This window comes from Rutidosis leptorrhynchoides, chromosome 6 (genome assembly GCF_046630445.1).
Source record: "Rutidosis leptorrhynchoides isolate AG116_Rl617_1_P2 chromosome 6, CSIRO_AGI_Rlap_v1, whole genome shotgun sequence".
Taxonomy (NCBI): Eukaryota; Viridiplantae; Streptophyta; class Magnoliopsida; order Asterales; family Asteraceae; genus Rutidosis; species Rutidosis leptorrhynchoides.
Genome location: NC_092338.1, coordinates 24,043,186 through 24,053,743, shown reverse-complemented (window position 1 = coordinate 24,053,743; position 10,558 = coordinate 24,043,186).

Genomic DNA, 10,558 nt, shown 5'->3' with positions numbered 1-10,558 from the left:
ATAATAATGAGATTAATAATAATATTAATCTTAATAATAATAATAATAATAATTATAATAATATAAATAATATAAATAAATACTTACGGAGTAATATTAAGAGTGTAAGAAAAACATAACTGAAATCGTGCAATTTATAGAACCTTTTCTGAAAAAGCACCCCATGCGATCGCATGAGATTTGTGCTTCAAGGCCATGCGATCGCATGGCCCTCTGATCCAGCTCAAAAACTTTTATTTTCTTGTTTGTCGACACATTTATTTATTAATATATAATATATATAATTTATATTAATTAATTATATATTATATTATATTCTCGTGCATGGTTGACTTGAAATTTTCGTTCCGATGTCTCGTACGTTGTCACTCGACTAATGCCCCGGTTCCGGTTTCTCGAACGCATTTTCGTACGCTTAGAAAACTTGCATTTTACGTTTCGTGTCACGTACCTTTGTCAAAATATAGCCTTAAATTATCCCTAAACTATACCACTCAAAGTATATATTAAACTTTCGAGTGTTTTGGTCATTTACTTCTATAAATCATTGTCTCGCTATTTGTTAATATATATATAATAACAATTCATTTTATGACCAGTTTAATATTATATTTATATATTTTCAATATTAATATATACATTTTAAAATACATATTACAAGTTATTCATATATTTAATTCCAACAGTTAATATTCCTTATTATTATATGTCTCCAAATTACGTTATTTAAACAAACACTTTACCATTTATTTCGAATATCGTTAAAAATGAACGATTTCCCAAATCAACGTGGACCTCACAACAGAGACTCGTAATAATATCATAATCTTTAAGGGACTCAATAAATATCTTTTAATTCAATCGTTTGGCATAATCTTTTAACTCCGTAGTTAAAATTTATCAATTAGATAATCAAACCAATAAGGTTAATGCACAGTATCGTTTTCATAACACTTTGTTATGTTTTCAAGTTATAGTATATATATGTATCTATTTACATATATTTGTTCGCGAATCATTGAGAACAATCGAAGGGTATTTGAATAGTTCAAGAATTTTAGGATTCAACTTCATAGACTTTGCTTATCGTGTCAGAAACGTTAAAGATTAAGTTTAAATTTAGTCAGAAATTTCCGGGTCATCACAGTACCTCCCCGTTAAAGAAATTTCATCCCGAAATTTGAGTGAGGTCGTCATGGCTAACAATAAAAATGTTTTCATGACGAATATGTGTTGATAAATAGAATTTTTATCACCGTTGAATAATATGGATAAAAAATCCAATTACTCGAAGCATATGAGGGAAGTTATCGTAATAGAGTGAAATAGAGAATAGAGATTCGTCTTATCTCTTGAGGTAGTAATGATTGATTTCCGGAATTTAAGGAATAGAAAATCTTCATAATTTAAATAAGATTTGATTCTTCGGAATTTAAGAAAATTTGGATTTCCTTTGATTAAATGCGTAATCTGCCTCGATTGCTATGTCTGATATTTTGCTATAAATTGACCTCTTCTGTTTTATTTATTTTCACCACTCCTATAATCTTCTTCCTTATTTCATACTTACAAAAGATTTGTGAAAATGCTTCATCCAGTTCTGATTCTTGATATTTTCTTGGCTATCATATCATTCATTCTTCTTTTACATCTACCACCAGAGGAGGTTATTTTCTTCTACTATTACCTTGGGGTTATATTGTTTTTTATTCTCCCGTGTCTTTATATTGCTATACGCATTGATATACACGGTTTGTAATTTCGGGGTTGTTTTCGGGCTTTATATTTTTCATTATATTTCGGAGCTTCATGCTTTCGTTTTCTCTTCCCGACTTTAAGTCAAGCGAATAATGGTCCAGAATTCGTAGGTATGAATTTCAGAATGAACATAATTAATATTCTAAGAAAGAAACGGTAATGGCACAATCTGACTTGTCAAATTACCAGAATACCTCGAAAAAGACCGAATCATCAAGAAAAATATTTTCTTGATATGTTTAGAGGTTAAATAGAATGAAAGAGTTATGTAACATGGTTCATGATGAGGGTATGATCTGTGAACCTGTATCACGTTCCATTAGAAACTCAGCATGACTTACTGTAATATAATCACGTTGATCAAGTGTCATTATATTATACTAACTCATGCTTCAATTCCCAACACCACTTCAAAAACATCCATTTTTTGAAATTTTCAAAAATTAGAAACTAAAATAGTTTCTTTTATGATGTAACACAGATAGCGTGAAGAGATAAATAATTTCAGATGATAATAGTTATGAAGATATCTTCAGAAATATCGAAGATATTTATAATGAAAGATATGATAATATCTTAGAATTTCTAATATCAGAGGATGATGAAGAATATTGTCCGCAAGGGTTTAGACTCAGAAGCAAGGTATTCATTAATGGCTTCAGCAATTACTGAATCATGTGGATTCTTAGAAGTCAGGTTTCATCCTTGTGATTTATCCACAGCCTCCTTCATACTTTGCTCAATCCGTTTTCCAGTTCCAAACCTTTTCTTTTTTTGAGCTTTGCCAACACACTATTCTTTATCATCAAACTTTTTACTGTTAAGGTCGTTTACATTTTTTGCTGCTTCATCAGTACTTTTCAAAATTTCGACAACTAGTTCGCGATTTAAGGTGTTTTTCAGAAACTTCACATTCGAAGTAAATAAGTCTAGGAGATAGACATTATATGTATATATATAACTGTTAGCGTAGAATTTCTGTGAAATTCGAAATACTGATTGCTAATTTCTGGTAGTTGGTATGGCAATTACCGTTACAAGATGTGGATGAGTACATGATAGGGTTTCAATGAAGAATTATAATGGTTTTTCGGAGAGACTTTAAGTCACAAATTAATGAATTTGCTGGTACATTTACTATTAATGTGGTGGAACATGAAAGGTTCCCCAGTAACAAAAACGTATATGCCAAAGTTACAAGTCTGAAAGGTCGTCGTTGACTGGTTGAACGGTTGATAATACTGGATACTTTTGAAAAGGAATTGCAAGGTTATTTTCGGTAAAAACAATGCTAATGGATCTTGCACAGATTTAAAGTTAAAGTATAGCTTTGAAAGTTGTAGAGATCTAAGAATGATGTCACCGGTTCAGAGTTATGACTTGGATTCTGATCCGTCAATATCAGAATACGTAATTGAATTTGTATGAAAACGATTGTATATCGTTGTGAGCATTGTTAATAATTTTTGAATCAAAGTTGAAGAATGTACAGTGTAACATATTAATTGCGAACTTATATATTTCCCGAGTATTACCTACCCGTTAAAGATTTCACAATTAATACTCTGTACAAAAGAATTTTTATTACCGTCTTTATGAAAATATATGTATGTATATTTTCTTCAGATGTAACACAGATTTAATGAGTTAATATCATATTAAGCTCATTTAATTTTCGGCTTGACTTAGAAATGATTAATCTCTAAAACATTAAAGATTACATAATCTTTGCGGAGTATTTCGCTAATGTAATCGATACTTCATTATTTATTCTTATTCCTCGGTGAAGGATGTTGATGCTCGTGGAATTTTTGTGAACCTTACAAGGCGCAGATGATGTTTTCTGGAAAGTTTCGAGTACATCGAAAATGAAAATGTAAAATTAATTATGTAATTGAATAATACACTTGGTTTATTATGAAATGGAATTCATTAAGTTGAAACAGAGATTGTAGTTAACAATGGTTAAGTTGTTAAGGAAAGATGTACATCATTGCATATTTGTAATATGAACTAACCGAGTGGTACCTACCAGTTAAGATTCACACGTAATAGCTTAGTACGAAAAGATTTATTTTGATTTCAAAATTCATATATACAAAAAATTTCTTCAGGGGAAATGAGTTAATACTTCATCGGTTATTGTTGCTGGTATTTCTTGGTAACTACGATGCATATGACGTTGATGTTCAAGGTACATATTATGATGTTGAGGCTTGCAGTGCGGATGTTGTTGGTGGTGGTAATGGTACTGTTGGTGTTGTTATCGGTGGTACTGTTGATGCCGGTGATTCTGCTGGTGCTTGTAACCTTTGCACCATATTCTCCAAAGCCACTACCCGAGCGCGAAGCTCGTTGACTTCTTCTACTACATCGGGATGATTGGCGGTTCGGACGAGCGGATGAATAAGATCCAGAATTTGAGAGAGTATATGATCATGAAGAGATATTCTGGAGATGCGAGAGAAAATGGTATTATGAACAGGTTCGCCGGTAAGTGCTTCAGATTCTTCGCCAAGAGGGCAATGTGGTGGATGGAAGGGATCGCCTTCTTCTTATCTCCAATAATTAAGTAGATTACGAACCCATCCCCAATTCATCCAGAATATATGATGGCTAATTGGTTGATCCATTCCGGTTACACTGTCTTCGGAATTCAGGTGAATATCCATATCGTAATAGCTGTCAGAGTTTAAGGAATTTGAACGTTCGAGCCTCGTCTCCCGCTCTAGGAATTGAAATATATTCCTTGAAGGTGGCCCAAAGGGAAGGTTTTACCGACCCGCTCCGGGACTAAGATCCGGCCCGCCTGCCCCTCGGGATGGTTAAAGGGTCGGATCCTCAGAGTGTGGTTCGGGTTTCCTGCCCGAAAGCGCGCGTATGTGTGCAAATGATGACTAGGCTTCGGTCCGGACTGATGCAAGCTTTCCTTTCAAAAAAAAAAAAAAAACTTGTATAATTAGGGAGATGATTTTTGATATGAATTAGATTATAGAATTTAGTTTGGTATTCTTCAATACATAATTTACATATGTATATATAATACCAAATTCCATAAATCACGGAGAAATTTTCAAAAGATGTCAGGAAAAGTTTACAGTAACAGATACGCTAAGATATGAATTTTGTCTATACACTATTCATGCAATCAATGCAGTAAAACGTGTCTAGACTAGGAATGATAAGCAGGTAATTTCCGATAAGAAATGATAAGCAAAACTTTTGACATGCAGACACTGTCGAAGTCCAGACTTACTAATGCATCCTAACAACTATCAGTTAGACACACTCATGCAAGACCTGGTTCACTAGGACCAACGCTCTGATACCAACTGTGACGATCGCTCCAAATCCATATGGACGAACACGTCATTCATCGATTTCATTGCGAGGTATTTGACCTCTATATGATACGTTTTGTAAACATTGCATTCTTTTAAAAAGGCACACCATAAATAAATATTTAAATCAAAGGTTTTCGACATCTGATGATTTCTACATATAGACAATCACCGTAAATAATAGTTTACAATAATACTTACGTTGACAATGCAGTCAAAATAAGATACATGGTGATGATTTGGTGAATGCAACGTTTCCTTGAAAAATATGTCATGTAAGACTCCATGCACATAGCTTGTCTAACATATAAGCAAACAGCGAAAGACTTCTAGGAAACCTGAGAATAAACATGCTAACAAGTGTCAACATAAAGGTTGGTGAGTTCATAGTTTTATAGTTTCATATAATCTGTATATAAAGGTGGATCACAAGATTTCAGTTGTTTCGTCCGGAAACGTTTATCAAAATATTCTACAAGATTGAGCACCCTGGTAACTAAACTTTAACGTTATAATCAGTACCCCTGTTTTAACATACATGCAACCAACATGTACAATACACGCAATCCAACGTATACTAAACTCAAATAGCATACGTCTGTTTTATAGTTCAGGCTAGGGTTTCTATACCTGGAACAGACGGGGATGTCAAGCCCTATGGATCCATATATAACTACTCGCGCCCACCAGTTCTTATAACTGGCAGTTACTAGTTACCAAAGCTAAGGGATTTTCTGTTCAAACTCGGTGTAGAATTTAGTATGTACTTGTATCCATTGCATTTAAAATAAATTGCATGTATTCTCAGCCCAAAAATATATATTGCAAAAGCAATTAAAAGGGGAGAATATGAAACTCACCTTAGCAGCACATAAAGTTGTTCACCGAAATGTGATCAAAACTCGAAATACCAAATAACCGTAGATCTCAACCTAGAGAGCATATGCTGGTCAATAAATGTCTATCAAACTAGGTCTGGTCATAGTGTATCACAATCCTAATGCTCGATATCGACATACAAAAGTTATCCAATGTTGTTTCAAAAAGTCAATTTTGACAATAGTTCAACAAACGAGACGTACCTTATATAAGGATTCATTTACTCGGCTGGTAATATTTAAAAATCCATTTTATCAATCTTGTAAACAAGTTGTTTAAATCTTAATTGCAAATTCATAAGCAATTCCAATTAACGTCAATTATAATTCAGTTGATCATATCTTTTAATCCGTTCATCGAAACTATTCAATGTCTAAATGAAAAGTCATTGATTTTTCGCCAGCTTTCCAAAAATATGTATATCATATACCTTTTACTAGTAATATATGTATTTAATTCGTGATTCATTATAAACTGTTTAGCGACGAAATTTAGCATACAAGCATGTATAAATATATATACTCGACCACTAGACATGGATACACAATTAATATATAAAATATAAAATACGAGTGCTTACGTATCAGTATTGAGATTCAATATTGTAGGAAAGTACGTAGATGTAACGGAGATGATAAACACTAGGTTTGATTCACAAATATTCCCCCGAACATTACCCATAACCTCCTTGGCAATAACCCATAATTTCCTTAGCTCTATCTCGCTTGAAAACCATTTTGAAAGTGACACGCTCATAACCCCGTCGTAGTATTTTATGTATAATACTAATTAATAATACTAATAATAATAAGATTAATAATAATATTAATCTTAATAATAATATAAATAATATAAATAAATACTTACGGAGTAATATTAAGAGTGTAAGAAAAACAGAACTGAAATCGTGCAATTTATAGAACCTTTTCTGAAAAAGCACCTCATGCGATTGCATGGGATTTGTGCTTCAAGGCCATGCGATCGCATGGCCCTCTGATCCAGCTCACAAACTTTTGTTTTCTTGTTTGTCGACATATTTATTTATTAATATACAATATATAATTTATATTAATTAATTATATATTATATTATATTCTCGTGAATAGTTGACTTAAAATTTTCGTTTCGATGTTTCGTACGTTGTCACTCGACTTATGCCCCGGTTCCGGTTTCTCGAACGCATTTTCGTACGCTTAGAAAACTTGCATTTTACGTTTCGTGTCACGTACCTTTGTCAAAATATAGCCTTAAATTATCCCTAAACTATACCACTCAAAGTATATATTAAACTTTCGAGTGTTTTGGTCATTTACTTCTATAAATCATTGTCTCGCTATTTGTTAATATATATATAATAACAATTCGTTTTGTGACCAGTTTAATATTATATTTTATATATTTTCAATATTAATATATACATTTTAAAATACATATTACAAGTTATTCATATATTTAATTCCAACAGTTAATATTCCTTATTATTGTATGTCTCCAAATTACGTTATTTAAACAAACACTTTACCATTTATTTCGAATATCGTTAAAAATGAACGATTTCCCAAATCAACGTGGACCTCACAATAGAGACTCGTAATAATATCATAATCTTTAAGGGACTCAATAAATATCTTTTAATTCAATCGTTTGGCATAATCTTTTAACTCCGTAGTTAAATATATCAATTAGATAATCAAACCAATAAGGTTAATGCACAGTATCGTTTTCATAACACTTTGTTACGTTTTCAAGTTATAGTATATGTATGTATCTATTTACATATATTTGTTCGCGAATCGTTGAGAACAATCGAATGGTATTTGAATAGTTCAAGAATTTTAGGATTCAACTTCATAGACTTTGCTTATCGTGTCAGAAACGTTAAAGATTAAGTTTAAATTTAGTCAGAAATTTCCGGGTCATCACAATAAGAATATCTTCTTATACTAAAAGATCCATTGAAGCGTGCGAGACTTCAATCATGAGATTTAACAGGAGACAAAACCGCTTTAACTCATTACTCTCGGAACTTCCAATCATGTTATCAACATGTCAACGATCACCCCTACATTATTTATATCCATATATGGGTTTCCTTCATAGCAATCAGAAAATTCAACAGATGCCTCGTATTCTCTTCTTCAAGATTCAAGTGAAAACGTAGTCACAACTCGAAATCTACACTTTCAACTTTCCGCTTTCACGCTTGTACACCGACCCATCCTCATAGCTATGAATTTCATAAACACATCTTCTCATCTTCAAGCACGCTCCCACTATACGAGTAGAAAATAAATTGCGACTACCCGAGAAGAATCAGGTTCGTATTGAGATGACCCGTCCTAATCTATCTGGATGAATACATTACATTTGGTTACATCGCGAGGTACTTGACCTCTATATGATACATTTTACAAACATTGCATTCATTTTTAAAAGACAAACTTTCATTTCATCAAAAGTTGACAGGCATGCATACCATTTCATAATATATCCAACTATAATTGACTTATTAATAATCTTGATGAACTCGACGACTCGAATGCAACATCTTTTGAATTATGTCATGTATGACTCCAAGTAATATCTCTAATATGAGCAAATGCACAGCGGAAGATTTCTTTCATACTTGAGAATAAACATGCTTTCAAGTGTCAACCAAAAGGTTGGTGAGTTCATAGGTTTATCATAAAACAATAAAATTCATCATTTTGATAGATCACAAGATTTAAATCCTGCATGGTACAAATGGGCCCGAATCCTATACCGACATGTAATGTACATGCGATATTTTTTAAATACAATACACCTTTCTCGTGTACGAAATCATCTTTCATAAATCTTAGTAACCGTACACATATCTCGTGCACAAAAATAACATACACATAACCTGTGTATAAAATCATTCTCTCGATACATAACATTCACTTTACTTTCATTGCTTGGCTTGGTAACCGACCTTAACATATAATGCGCATCAATAATATCCCCAAAACAGAACATCTCGTCTGTATAATATATAAACCTCGAAGTACTAAACACCACGCCCACTAGCCCTTCTGTCTAGTGAACATTCTAGGTGGGGGTGTTAAACCCGGTAGCTACCTTTAGGATTCGCGTGAATTAGGGCCATACCCGATTTTAATTCTTAGGTTACCAAGCAATAATAATCAGGGGAAAAATATTCATATCAATTGGTGGCAATTATCATGTCCACATAATTCAACGGTGGCAATTATCATGTCCACATAATTCAATGGTGGCAATTATCATGTCCACATAATTCATTCGAGGAATGTTTTGCTTGTGCCTATCTCGTCAAACATTTAGAAAAGCATTTCATGTATTCGCAGTTCAAAATATATTTCAAAAGCATTTAATAAAGCAGTTGTAAAAACAGCGCATGTATTCTCAGTTCCAAAAATATAAAGAGTAAAAGGGAATCAAATGAACTCACCTAATGTATTTTGTAGTAAAAATACATATGACTATATTGAACAATGCAGGGTTGGCCTCGGATTCACGAACCTATATCATTTGTATATTTATTAATATACATAATTGTAGTCGAACAAATTTATATATTATATCTTAAATTATATTTTACACTTATTTAGTTTTAGTATATATTCAAAATGTTTAATATCAATATATTTTGTCATATATATATATATATATATATATATATATATATATATATATATATATATATATATATATATATATATATAGTTAGTATTATATAAAAAAATATCGTTAGTTTGTTATATATAAGTATTTATATAAATAATGTTATTATGTTTGATATGTAGGTATATAAACTATTTAATATAATTGTAATATATGTATTAAGTATATTTTAGGTACAAAATATTTATCTGTAACAAAAATGATAGTTTCGATAATAATGATTTAATATTAATAACTTTCTTAATAACGATAATACTAATAATAATAACGATATTGTTAAAATTGATTACTTATTTTAATAATAATAATAGTAAAACTAATAATTACAAAAAATGATATTAATACTAATATTAGTGAAAATAATAATAACATTCATATTTGTATTTATAATCATAATAACTGAAAATTTTATCATAATACTTATATTAGTAGTAATAATAGTATTAATAGTTATAATACTTGTAATAATAACATTAATTAATAATGATAGTCATAATCTAAAAAAAATGATGATAATACTAAAATGAATAAATCAATAATAATAATTATATAAATAATACTTATACTAATACTAATGATAATAATGTTCTTAATACTTCTTAATATACATGTGATATTGGTACTAATTACAATACTAACAATAACAAAAATAATAATATCGATAATAATAATAATAATAATAATAATAATAATAATAATAATAATAATAATTATAATTAAAATATAATTACTACCTTAAAGCTTTAAAAAAAAAAACATAAGAAGGATGCCACAAGCCGGGCTCGAACCCGCGACCTCTCGTATACCCGTCAACACCCCAAACCATCGGACACAATTAGTTTTTCTGATTAAGACTCAAACCCATTAATTATAATTCACAATTATCGTCTGTT